This window comes from Danio rerio, chromosome 6 (genome assembly GCF_052040795.2).
Source record: "Danio rerio strain M-AB ecotype USA chromosome 6, GRCz13ab, whole genome shotgun sequence".
NCBI lineage: Eukaryota > Metazoa > Chordata > Actinopteri > Cypriniformes > Danionidae > Danio > Danio rerio.
The window spans coordinates 47,352,845-47,365,341 of record NC_141026.1 but is presented as its reverse complement, the minus strand read 5'-3'; the positions used below and the strand labels follow the sequence as shown (position 1 = coordinate 47,365,341).

Below are 12,497 nucleotides of genomic sequence, written 5' to 3'. Positions count from 1 at the left end.
GATATTTAACGCGGATGTTTGTACTCAACATGGCAAAATTATATAGTCAGCAATAGTAATTTCAGTCAGTTAAAACATCACCATGATCTGAAAAATGTCTTACAGTAAAGTTTTGCAACCCAACTGAATCATGATTCACTTATTTAAATTGCGATTTTCTGTTATGAAATAAACTTTTTTTTTTTTTATCCAATAAACATTTTTATAATTTAAATTCTCTCATTAACCACTCGTTTTACCCGCAGTGCAGTTGTTCAAGTTTAGTTCAGTCACAGGTAGGCTGTCATGTACTGTTTGTGTTTGGTTTACTGAATCACGCACCTGCAGTAATATCGGTTCACCGCTTCTCAAATTTGATCTCAGCGTAATGTTACTGTTCTAATAACAGAATAGTAGCATATATTGGATTATTTTGAGTCAGAGGTATTAGGCCTGTTAAAAAGTAACTAGTTTGTGGCTAAGTGCATACAAGACACGCAAATCGTTTCAAATGATTCAGTTTGATTTGGTGAACTAGTTTAAACGGTTCACTTAGAAGATCCGGTTGAAAAAGATTAGTTTGTGATCGCGATACAGAAATAAAATCCATTATTGGACACAAATGTGTTGAAGTAATAGGTTTAAGTCTCTTTATTTAATGCTGTCAACGTGCTGCTGTCATGTCTACTCGTTGTTTTTGTCAAGGGAGCAACAGCAAGGATGACTGGAGGAGAGCCGGCTCAATCCGGCCAATGGCAGTTCTACAGATTCTGAGGTGCGAAAGGGTCAAACAACTCCAGCGCAGAGTAAATAGATTTACTTCTAAATGGCTTACAGAAAGATTATATATTTTATACATTTACAAAGACGAAAACGAAGGAGTTTTTTGCTATAATTTTAGTTAGTTTCAGTTAGTTTTGTATGTACACAATACCTTTTCAGTTAGTTCTAGTTTTTTTTAACTCTCGTTTTTTTTTTTTTTTTTTTAGTTCAGTTCCCGACAATTATTAAAAATTAGTTTTAATTTATTCATTTGTTTCTGTTAACTATAATAACCTTGCAGCATCTCAAACCACTGAAAATACAATAGATGCACTTGCAACAAAGTAGTACTGTAATATATAGAAAATTGGTTTAAAAAAATAAAAATACAATTTTCAATTAAAAAAACTCATTAAATCGCACATTCTGTACATTAAACAAGACATAAACAGTGGACGGCGATCACATTACACATCAAACACAATCACATACAAGAGAAAAAAATGTGAAAAATCAAAGCCAGCAGGCACAGGTTCTGCTAAATGCAAAATTTGAAGCAGAAAATGAACAAATCACATGCTATCAGAGCGCATTATCTTTAAAAAAAGTAATTCAAGGTGAAAAGCCGATGCACAGCAAATAATGAATTGCCTCGGGTCAAATATCAAACCCGGTGCGGATTTGTGCAGATGAAGGGTTGTAAGGAGATCAGAAAAAAAACAACATCAAATCACAAAGTGCTGATGCTGTAACACATGGAGGAATATGGTGAAAGCTCAGGGGAATATGGGCTGTCATTCAGCTGAATAATGGCACAGACAGACGGCGCTGGTATTTCAGACAGTAGAGGAGTCCATCATCCAGGATAGGTCACTCACAGTCTCATCTTGCTAAAGGTTAGATGTGAACTGTGACCGGTCCACACAACAGGGGCCTTTGACAAAGTGCAGGAGTATGGCAGAGGGACAGAAAAAATGAGGGTCAGAGAGTCTGATGATCTTCTGCTCCTCTAGAGAGCGAACTATTCGGAGAGCAGGAATATTGTCTCAAGCATTACTTCAGGGTTAGGAGCAGCAGGAATAGAATAAAATGCAGGTAGACTTAGATCTGATTAACCGTTATGAATCAATAAAGTTTGAAATATTAACTATATATGACATATATGATTTATCATGTATTACTCTATTACTTATGATTTTAAATATTACATTACGTGTCCAGAAAACCTAACAATTACAGTTATTATATTTATTTATTTTCAGGCTCAGAAATTGGGAAACAGACAATCCAGAAAAAACTTTTTTAATGAACAACTAAATTATTAAATGTGTCAATTTTTTTTTCCCCAAATAGAATTCACATTTATTTTTAACATTACAATATTAATTGTCTCAGTTTGGGTTTAATACTTTTATCTCCTTGTATAGTGAGTTTTATAATGTAGATAATGATGATGATAATGATGATGATAACTATTATTATTCATGTTTTTTATTATTATTTTTATTATTATTATTATTATTACATATAAAATGTATCATCTACATAAAAAACACAATATACAATTAGAAAAGTATTAAACTCATATTAAACTAAGAAAAAAATAATAACATTATTATTATTATTTTAATATTAGTATATTATTATTATTATTAGTAGTAGTAGTAGTATGACAACAAAAAATATTAATAATAGCTTAATTAATAAAAAAATATTCTGACATTATTTTATTGAATAATAATAATCATATTATATTATATTATATTATATTATATTATATTATATTATATTATATTATATTATATTATTTTATATTATATTATATTATATTATATTATATTATATTATATTATATTATATTATATTATATTATATTATATTATATTATATCAGGAACGTTAAGAAATAGAACATGTAACATTGGTGGAAAGAGTACTGAAAAATCCTACTAAGTAAAAGTACCAATAATTTCCTAAAGTGTAGTGCACAGAGTAAAAGTATCTGTTGTAAATATTACTTAAAGAATGAGTAAAAAGTAGACATTTTAAAAGGACTCAGGAGTAGTGAGTAGTGAGTATTACGCTGTAAAAAGCTAATGCATTTACATGTAATATGTGGATGTGTGTAAACGTAACATTCTGTAGTGCATTTAGTTAGCGCCCAGCAGGCACACAACGTCATAAGGCGTTAATATTAGGTTAGATTTAGGTTGTGATGTCAGGTGATCAAATCCAATTTCAGCGTCTAAGGGCAATGCTACTTTGATGTCCAATAACGACGTCAAATGACATTGATATTTGGTGGATTTTAGCTTGTGTTAGAAAGTGACCAAAATCCAACGTCATATTGACATCAAATACAGACATTTATTCGTCAGGTATGACAACCAAAATCCAACATTGATAGATATCATAGTGGTAACGTGCACACAGCATCAAACTGTAACATCATTAGATGTTGATATTTGGTTGATTTCAGGTTGTACGTTGAACATCGGCCTGACATTGGGTTCTGATGTAAACTTTTCATTTCCAGACAAAATGCAATGTCCCCACGACATTGGGGTACAACGTCAAACTGGTGTCATGTTGACGTCTTGTGCCTGCTGGGTGTTTAGGGCCATTTTGGTCATCATACAGTAAACATCCGTCATTTTCTCATCAGTGACATTCACCTAAACCAGGGCTGTCCTAACTCGGTCCTAGAGGGACAGTGTCCTGGAGAGTTTAGCTCCAACCCTAATCAAACACACCTGAACCAGCTAATCAAGCTCTAGATATACTAGAAACTTCCTGGCAGGTGTGTTAAAGCGAGTTGGAGATAAACTCTCCAGGACACCGGCCCTCAAGGACTGAGTTTGGACACCCCTGATCTGAAGATCTTACAATCTTTTTGGACACTGTTAATGTTTTTAAACAGTTTGCTGCAATTATAAATCACAATTTTTTTTTTTTTTTTTTTGCGGTTGTTTGTTATGATGTGATTTACCTTCTATGAATGATTTAATTGGACAGGAATCACAGGACTGATTTTTCTTATCCCCATAGACAGGAAAAAATAAAGTAGTGACTGCAAGTTGAAGGAAAGTAATGGAGTAAAAGTATCAATACTGCACTAAAAATGTTCTCTGGGAACGTAAAGTTCACATTTTTAAAACTACTTAATTATAGTAGTTTGAGTATTTATGATTTGTTTCTTTACACCATTGCATGTAACACAAGCAACAGGAGTAACAAACACCATAATAAACAGGCTGCAGGTCAAAATTCACAATCATCAATTCACAAACAATCATTTGTCATAATAATTCCACAAATACATGTAGTGTGACTCCTGTTGAATTAGTCTGAGCTTTAAATCAGGACACTGAATGCACTAAAATGATTCTGACTTTTCCACAAAATCTCACTGTTCACACACAAACACACACCTGCTGCTGAATCTATAATCTATAGCTGGAGTATTGGTGCATCAAAAGGGCAATGTCACAAACACTCGATCATCAAATCCAAAGGCTCTCATTTCAACATGTCGAGGTCGAGAGTGGCATGATCAGACGCTAAAGGGTTTGTAGTGAAAAGCTCAACAATCAGTTAGCTTTGAAGGTCAATAGTACACACAAATGAAACATCCTCCTACGTAGTTCTTATGCATAAAATAGCTATGCAACTCTTTTGACCATCTGTTGCTCGCACAAATAGCTCCCTGCGAGTGTGGGGTGCTTTAAAACTTATTCCATGCATCCATATTTTAATCAACATTATATCCCACATGAAAAAAATACTAAAGTTATGTATAGCAACTATAGCGTTTTAGAACCGTTGCAGTAACACTTTATAATAACTACACATTTTGAAGCATTTATTAAGTATTAACAAAAAGTGAACTCATTATCTTTTAAGCATGAACTCTAATAAAAGTTGGTAAGCAGTTTATAACTGCAGCTACAAATGCTGTGTTCGTGACTTATAACCACATTTATAATGTGTTTAATAACTGTATTTCCATACTATGTTAATGATTTATTTTTCATTACTAAATTAAGTTATTTTAGCATAGTTTTTTTTTAAGATAATTCAGAATGAGTTAGTAAATAATTAATAAACTATTCAAACTAACATTTATAACTCTTATTATTCAGACTTATAGTGTTATTCTGGTTGTTGCCACCTATTGGTTACATAATGTAATTGCTGCCCAATTATGATGCGTGGGTGTTGAGATCCCGATCTTTTAGTGATTAATTGTGCAGCTTACACTGAATACATTAATGCAGGCTAATCAAAAAGTAACAGAAAACACCTCTAATAACCTAAGAAACCCACCACATCCTGAATAACCTACCACAACTTCCTCTGTCATCATTATATTTTACAGGAAAGCCTAAATGCTTTCACACTTGTAAATTAATCCTAAATTTGTAATGATTGCATAGAGATCGCCTTTCACTTCATTAAAATCACAAGTAAAATTAAATAAAAAAAAAAATATATTAATAATAATAATAATAATTATAATAATTATATATATATATATATATATATATATATATATATATATATATATATATATATATATATATATATATATATATATATATATATATATCCCTACAAATCAGCCAACAACCGGGATCCATTACACCCCTAGTGGACACCCAGAGTCGGAAAATTCAACAGCAGTTTACTGTAACAGCCTTTTCAAATGCATTTTTGCGCTCAAATAAAGAACGAAAAATATAATTTTTTGAAGGATACCAGGGCACTAAGACCTTCAAGATCACAGAACTCTATGGGAATGTAACCTTTCCCACGCATTTCTTAACATTAGTTTGTCTAACAGTAGAAACTGTTGAAACATCTCCCACCATCACTTGAGAAAAATCTATGCTAACCAAACTATTCCCACTGAGCAACATTTAAAACAAGTGATTAAATGTCAAATCTGAGTGCTGTTTGATTGAATTTAAGTTAACATAATTAAATACTGTATGGCTCATCCGGAAGTAAATACAGATCACCTGTCAGGCTCAAACCACAGGAGGAGCATTGCTTCAAATCAAAACACAGCAAGGCATTGGGATGAGCACAATTATCTCTCTTCCGAGTCTGTGTGTAACCACAGTATGAAAGCAATAACAAATATCACTATAGAACAACATGAACCATTCATTACAAAAATAGATTTTGCTTTCTCAAATTAACAGCTTTTTCTGTCTGTTGAATGGATGCAGAAAGACAAAATAAACACAACATTTACCATGTGCATGTCTCTTAGCATACAACATTTACTGAACTGCCTCTGAAAATAATTTCCTTTTCTGATTATCTCTCATGAGCCAAATGAGAGAGACAAAAAGCAAAAGAGCAAAAGTAAAAAAAATTAAAATAAATAAATAAAATTCCTGTTTTATCCACTCGGAACCCAAATTATTATAGTTATTTAAACTAAAGCCATTAATTATGCTTTTTTCTTAAAAGGTCACAAAACACCAAAACACATCTTTTAGAGACATTTACAGTCATACATGTGTCCCACGTTGCTAAAAACACTATGTTTTACACAAAAAAAAATTAAAATCGGTTGTTTTCGCATAATTTCCAGCAAACGCATTCTTCTCTTTAAAGCTACGTCACGGCGATTAGATCCTTGAATAAATTCCAGCGTGGAGACTGGATGTCTGTACTGATAGTTACGATATGACGTCTTGGAGTTTTCAGCATTAATTCAAGAGTAAAATTTGTTTTTGGACCAATCAGCGTGCTCGATTGTGAATGAGGTGCAACTTTATTAATATGCAAGATAGCTTCGAAGACAGGTTTTACCTGTTACAGTCTTCAAAAAGTTGCCAACTGTAATTAAAACACGTGTAAGAATTGTTCGGAGACATGTGTCATCAGTGTTGTGTTTATAAAATGTGCCGCAACAAAGGTTTTGTTTCCATTTCCCTGTGATGAAAGCACCGATGTGGACATGTATGGATTACAGTGGTCTGCTAACACGTGTCACAACTATTTTTTACCCGAGAGCTTTCCGCATCTGGAAATGATGAAATCCAGATTTGCCACTTGTCTTCTTTTAAAAAAGACATGATTCCAGTTTGTGTTGATTGTCCTGTCTTTACAGATTTGGTAAGTGTGCAATCAAAGTTCTTTGTTTATGTTTAATTAGATGGCAAAGTTACATGCTGCTCTTCGAATGTAAACATGTAAACACATGAGCATGCATGAAATGTTCCCGAATGAAAGTGAACTCGACTAATTAAGAATGAAACAACCGTAATTACATGAAACTCCGGAGGAAGGGTGGGTAGCACGGTGATGCAGTGACGTTAACCATATTATGTACTATAACATGTAAAACGGGGTCATAAAAGGAATATTCAAAAAGCAACTCATGGCCCTGTAAAATATGTTATCTGGACAAAAATGTATGAAAAATATAAGTAACTATACAATTAAAAAAAACACATAAAAAAAATCAAACAATTATCCATTGTGGTGTATAAGTCATATTCATATAATAATTTCATTCATTTTCTTGTCGGCTTAGTCCCTTTATTAATCCGGGGTCGCCACAGCGGAATGAACCGCCAACTTATCCAGCAAGTTTTTACGCAGCGGATGCCCTTACAGCCACAACCCATCTCTGGAAAACATCCACACACACATTCACACACACTCTCATATACTACGGACAATTTAGCCTACCCAATTCACCTGTACCACATGTCTTTGGACTGTGGGGGAAACCGGAGCACCTGGAGGAAACCCACGCGAAGGCAGGGAGAACATGCAAACTCCACACAGAAACGCCAACTGAGCCGACCTTCTTGCTGTGAGGCGAACATGCAACCCACTGCGCCACTGCCTCGTCAAAATTAAATATTGATTGAGGGAGAAATGTTGAGTAGGAAACATTTGCATCATTACTTCATAGCAAACTGTTCCAACAACATTATGCATATTGAAAGAGCCAGGATAAAATTTAAAACTACTCCAACTGTGCTTGTCTGATAGAAGACAATTTACAGCATAGATCTCAAACTCGAATCCTGGAGGGCCCTCTCTGCACAGCTTTGCCCCAGCCCTAGTCAAACATGGCTGATCCAACTAATCAAGGAGTTCAGGACTACTATGGACTATTAAGCAGATGTGAATTGAAGCTAGTAGGAGCAAAGCTATGCAGAGCTGTGGCCCTCCAGGAACTGAGTTTGAGACTGTTAATATACACCAAGAATGGCTTGAGTGTGAGTAAATTGTGGGGTCGTTTTCATTTTTGGGTGAACTATTTCTTCACAACGATGAAAATGACTTTCTACTATACTAGTCAGTGTGAATCCGAAGTTTGCTAATGTGCTTTCGACTGAAACAGAATATTAAGTAGGAGAAGAGTTTTCTTTTTGCTCATCTTTCCCTCATAGCAAACTAACAGTAAGAATATCGTGGATGAAGCTGTTTAACTGACGTCAGAGAAGTACTTCCTCGGAAGCAAAGGATCAGATTTTAGCAAAACAAACAGGCGGCACAGTGGCTCAGTGGTTAGCACTGTCGCCTCACAGCAAAAAAGTAACTGGTATGAGTCCCAACTGTACCAGTTGGCATTTCTGTGTGAAGTTTGCATTTTCTCCCCGTGTTTGCGTGGGTTTCCTCCAGGTGCTCTGGTTACCCCCTCAATCCAAAGACATGCACTATAGGTAAATTGGTTGAACGAAATTGGCCATAAGCCGAAGAAAAATGAATAAATGAAACATAAAACAAAAGAAAAGAAAAAACATTTGGAAATTGATTTGCATTGATTAATTGTTCAACTAAAGAATAAAAGGTGCGCTAGCAAAATAATCTTAGCAAACTTTGATTTCACACAAGTTTTATGTTGACTTGTGCAGAATTGATGCTATGTGGTGTCTAAACGGTAAAGCTTTACAGCTTTTTGCATTACTTTATCAGGCAGGAAATGAAAGATCCAAAATCTCTGAATTCAATCTAAGCTCTTGCTGTTAGACTGATGAAAATGCAAAACCAAAACTCAAGGTAAACACCATCCTAAAAGACGTAAAGATGTCCTCCAAAGAGCAAATATCATCTTTCTAAGAAAAAAAGGAGGTGAAAGATCTTGTCAAATTTCATCCTGCTAGATGGCCAGACTGCATGCAGATTAAATGCATACATCTTGGTACACCTGCATATTTAAAGCTCTTATGCAAGGGAATTTGCATTTGCATTGATACGGAATTATAACACTTATTCCCCCAGTGTATTTTGGTTTAATTTGTACATATTTGATCGTTTCGCTATCAGTTAAAGTTGAAGTATGTTATTTTATATGTTAAAGCCCTGTTTAATATGTGGACAACTTTTAAGTAAGCCATTTGTAGGCTAATTCTCCAGAAAAGTGTTAACACTGTCACTCTGACACGATCAAAGCATTGCTCTGTTTGTTAATGCATTCAGACTAACACTGCAAAATTGCTCTGCCAACGGTTTTGGGACAAGACTATCTTTATGTGTTTGTCTGACCAACTGAAAATGGCAAATGTCACACTTCAGTCTTAAAGTGGTAATTTTATGCTTTTTACATCTTCCTTTAGTGTGCAATAGTGCTGTTTGTGCATGAAAAATGTCTGCGAAGTAAAAAATAAAATAAATAAAAAATTCACTTCAAAAGGTGTTATTCTCAATGTCAGTAGGCAGCGTTTCTGAATGCCCTCAAATGCATTGTAGCCCAGATTTTTCTTCCCCTGAAATTACATAACTTAATTTAGTTGTGTTTCATTGGCAGGTCCAAATGTTGATTTGTAGGTCTAATAATATACTGATACTCATGCCATTTCTTCCCTAACTACACAACAAGATTCTAGAAACAAGCAATTTGGCTTACAAAGGGGCTAGGGATCCAAATGCAGCGTCTTTAATAAACAAAGAATGGTCAGACAGGCAATGGTCAATCACAGGAGCAAACAGTATCCTATAGGGCAATCCAAATAAGAAGCTTAGTCATTGGCGATTCAGGTGGGAAAAATCAATAAACCAAGCAGGGGTCTGGAAACACAGGACGGAAAAACATGACAAGGTAAATGACAAGGTAAATGCTTTCTAATGTTTACAGGTTAATAAGACTCAGCTGTGTGTGGTGTATAAATAGTTCTGGATATCAGTCCATAATGAGTTACCAGCTGTGTGTGTAATCAGTGGGATTGAGCAACCGGTGTGTGCGAGGTGCATGCTGGTAGCTGTAGTTCCTTAACATGGCAGAATTGTAGTTCTCCAGCAATATGCAGCCACTAGTAACAATGCCATGACAGAAAAATGTAAATACCAAAGCCATTCAGAAGTGCAGAAAAGTGTACTGCATTCCCAATGAACTGCTAAGGTTTATAATCTAATTAATAGATATTAAACTTCTTTAAAATTATTAAAAGCACATGCTGAGTGGGTCACAGTTCTAATGGTAATTTACAAAATATGGTTGCCACTTATTTTATTTTCAAGATATGAGGTAAACTGCTGCTGCTTCCAACTTTAGTATGCCAATAAATGTCACATAAAATTGTATTCAAATCCAATTCGGTAGCATTTAAAGAGCCCATATAATGGGTTTTTGAAAATTCCCCTTCATGTAGTGTGTAACACAGATCTAAGTGAAGTGAAGTATCCAGCTAAGGCTTAAATCTGTAAAAGTACAGTGTTTTAAACGGTTGATTCATCTATAAAAGAGTCGACTCATAGTGCTTCAAACGAGTCGCCTTGATACCGAGTCATTAGGTGTTTCGCCATGACGTACGAACGAAACCAAGTTATTCACGTGCACGCGCAAACCCGGGAGATTTCAAACCTGAGGCCCCGCCCTCTGACGCAGAAACCCAGACACACACACACACACACACACACACCCACACCCACAAACACACGCACACAAACATGCCGGTCGATTGAAGTCACACTGCAGATGGATATTATCGAGCCTCTACCCAAGTAATAACCAAGCAGTTGGAAACTACTGGAAACTTCTGTAAACTACATGCTACAAAGAATACTTCATCGGCGTTTGTTAAAGGAAGGATCAGTAAAGAGTAACTTACTGATGGACGTCAGGATGGGTTTCTTCCTCCATTTCTCAAGTGTAAGTATGTGCGGTTAAAGTTGTTGCCTCGTTGACTCTAGCTTGCAAATGTATTTAGTTGTGATTTATTACTTGTAACCGCGGTTACTGTATCAGGTTAACTGGCTATATTCTCATATCGCGTGCAAAGTCACGCGGCGTGCTGCTTTGTTTACGGAGCTCCGTGGACGAGGGTAGTGTGTGTGCGTGCGCTGTCGTCCGGAGGTATGTGTGTGTGTTTGTGTGTGTGTGTGTGTGTGTTTGTGTGTGTGTGCGCGCGCGCGCGTTGTCGCCCAGTGGTCTGTGTGTGTTTTTGTGTTTGTGTGCACGGACGATGGCAATGTTTGTGTGTGTGTGTGTGTGTTTGTGTCTGTGAAGAGAGCAGAGTGAGACAAGCTTGGATATCTCCTCGACAGTTTTTGGAGTTTTTGCTCAATAAAATAGTTAGTTGTCTGAATTTTCAAGTCCATCGACTGTATTTACATTGACCCACTGGCAGCTAAAATCCACGCCTACACTATCGAGCGTGTATGAACTGTGATTACTTTTTATATTGCTGATTAGCTATTGGGCATTTCACTCTCTGACTGAAGGCAGTCGACCAATCGCGACAGACTGTCATCGGTCCAATCAGCGCAGATTAGCTTCGCGCTAAGGAGGGGTTTGGGAACAAATGAATCACTGGACGATTCATACAGGAGTCGCTGGAATAATTAGGTAAAAATAAATGCAGATTATAAGACCATGAAAGTGTTTTTTGACCTTGCATGCATATTATACTGTTGTTGGAGACCCTTACAACCAAGATATGACCCTATTTCATGTATAATATGGGCTCTTTAACACTAATTACGGCACATAATCAGCACCTAAGATGATAATTGTCATACAAGTTTTTTTTTATGCTGTTGTTGAACAGGGAAATAGAAAACGTTTTTTGTAACATAGAAAAGATACATTTTATCATGTCGCAGCGTCTGATCACATTTATACGATTTATGTATTTAAATTTACTGAAAAAAAAAATTATGTGAATTCCCATACTTATTATAAATCCTTTGCTGATAAATAAGACCTTTGCTGGTAAAGAAAACCTTTATTATTAATGACCTTTTTTCGTTGAACGATTTGAATTTTTTTTATTTATCTGGAGATCAAAGCTCTTTCTCTGAACTGTCACCCCAGAATTGCTTGCTTTTTAACTCCCCTCATATATCTGGTCATTGTGGAGGCCTAATCTCTATTTTTAAAAAGACACTATTTTTGCTGCTCAGTTGTGACAAATTGGTCTTTGAGCTGCAGCTGTTTACTTTGGAGTTGAACTTTTCACTCTTGGTAGCTTTGATATACCACCCTCCAAAGCATAACATAAACTTTTCAAATGAGTTTGCAGATTTTCTGGGGGAAGTCTCACTGAAATATGACAAACTGTTAATTCTTGGTGATGTTAATATTCATGTATGCTGTACAGGTGATACATTAGCAAATAATTTATTACTCTGCTCAATACTTTTGATCTAGAACAACATGTGAACATCATAATTGATCAGTTGGGACATCCACTTGATCTGGTGCTATCATGTGGGTTTTAATTGTATGATTTCGACATGATTAAAGGCTGATTTATACTTCTATGTCGAGTGATTGCTGTGACC

The 12,497-nt window shown here is 35.4% G+C and overlaps 1 protein-coding gene across 14 annotated transcripts in view; it reads right to left on the bottom strand.

Moving 5' to 3' along the window:
• Window positions 1–12,497, bottom strand: part of cntn6 (contactin 6) — a 195,345-nt gene that overhangs the window by 114,605 nt on the left and 68,243 nt on the right. The window lies entirely within an intron of this gene.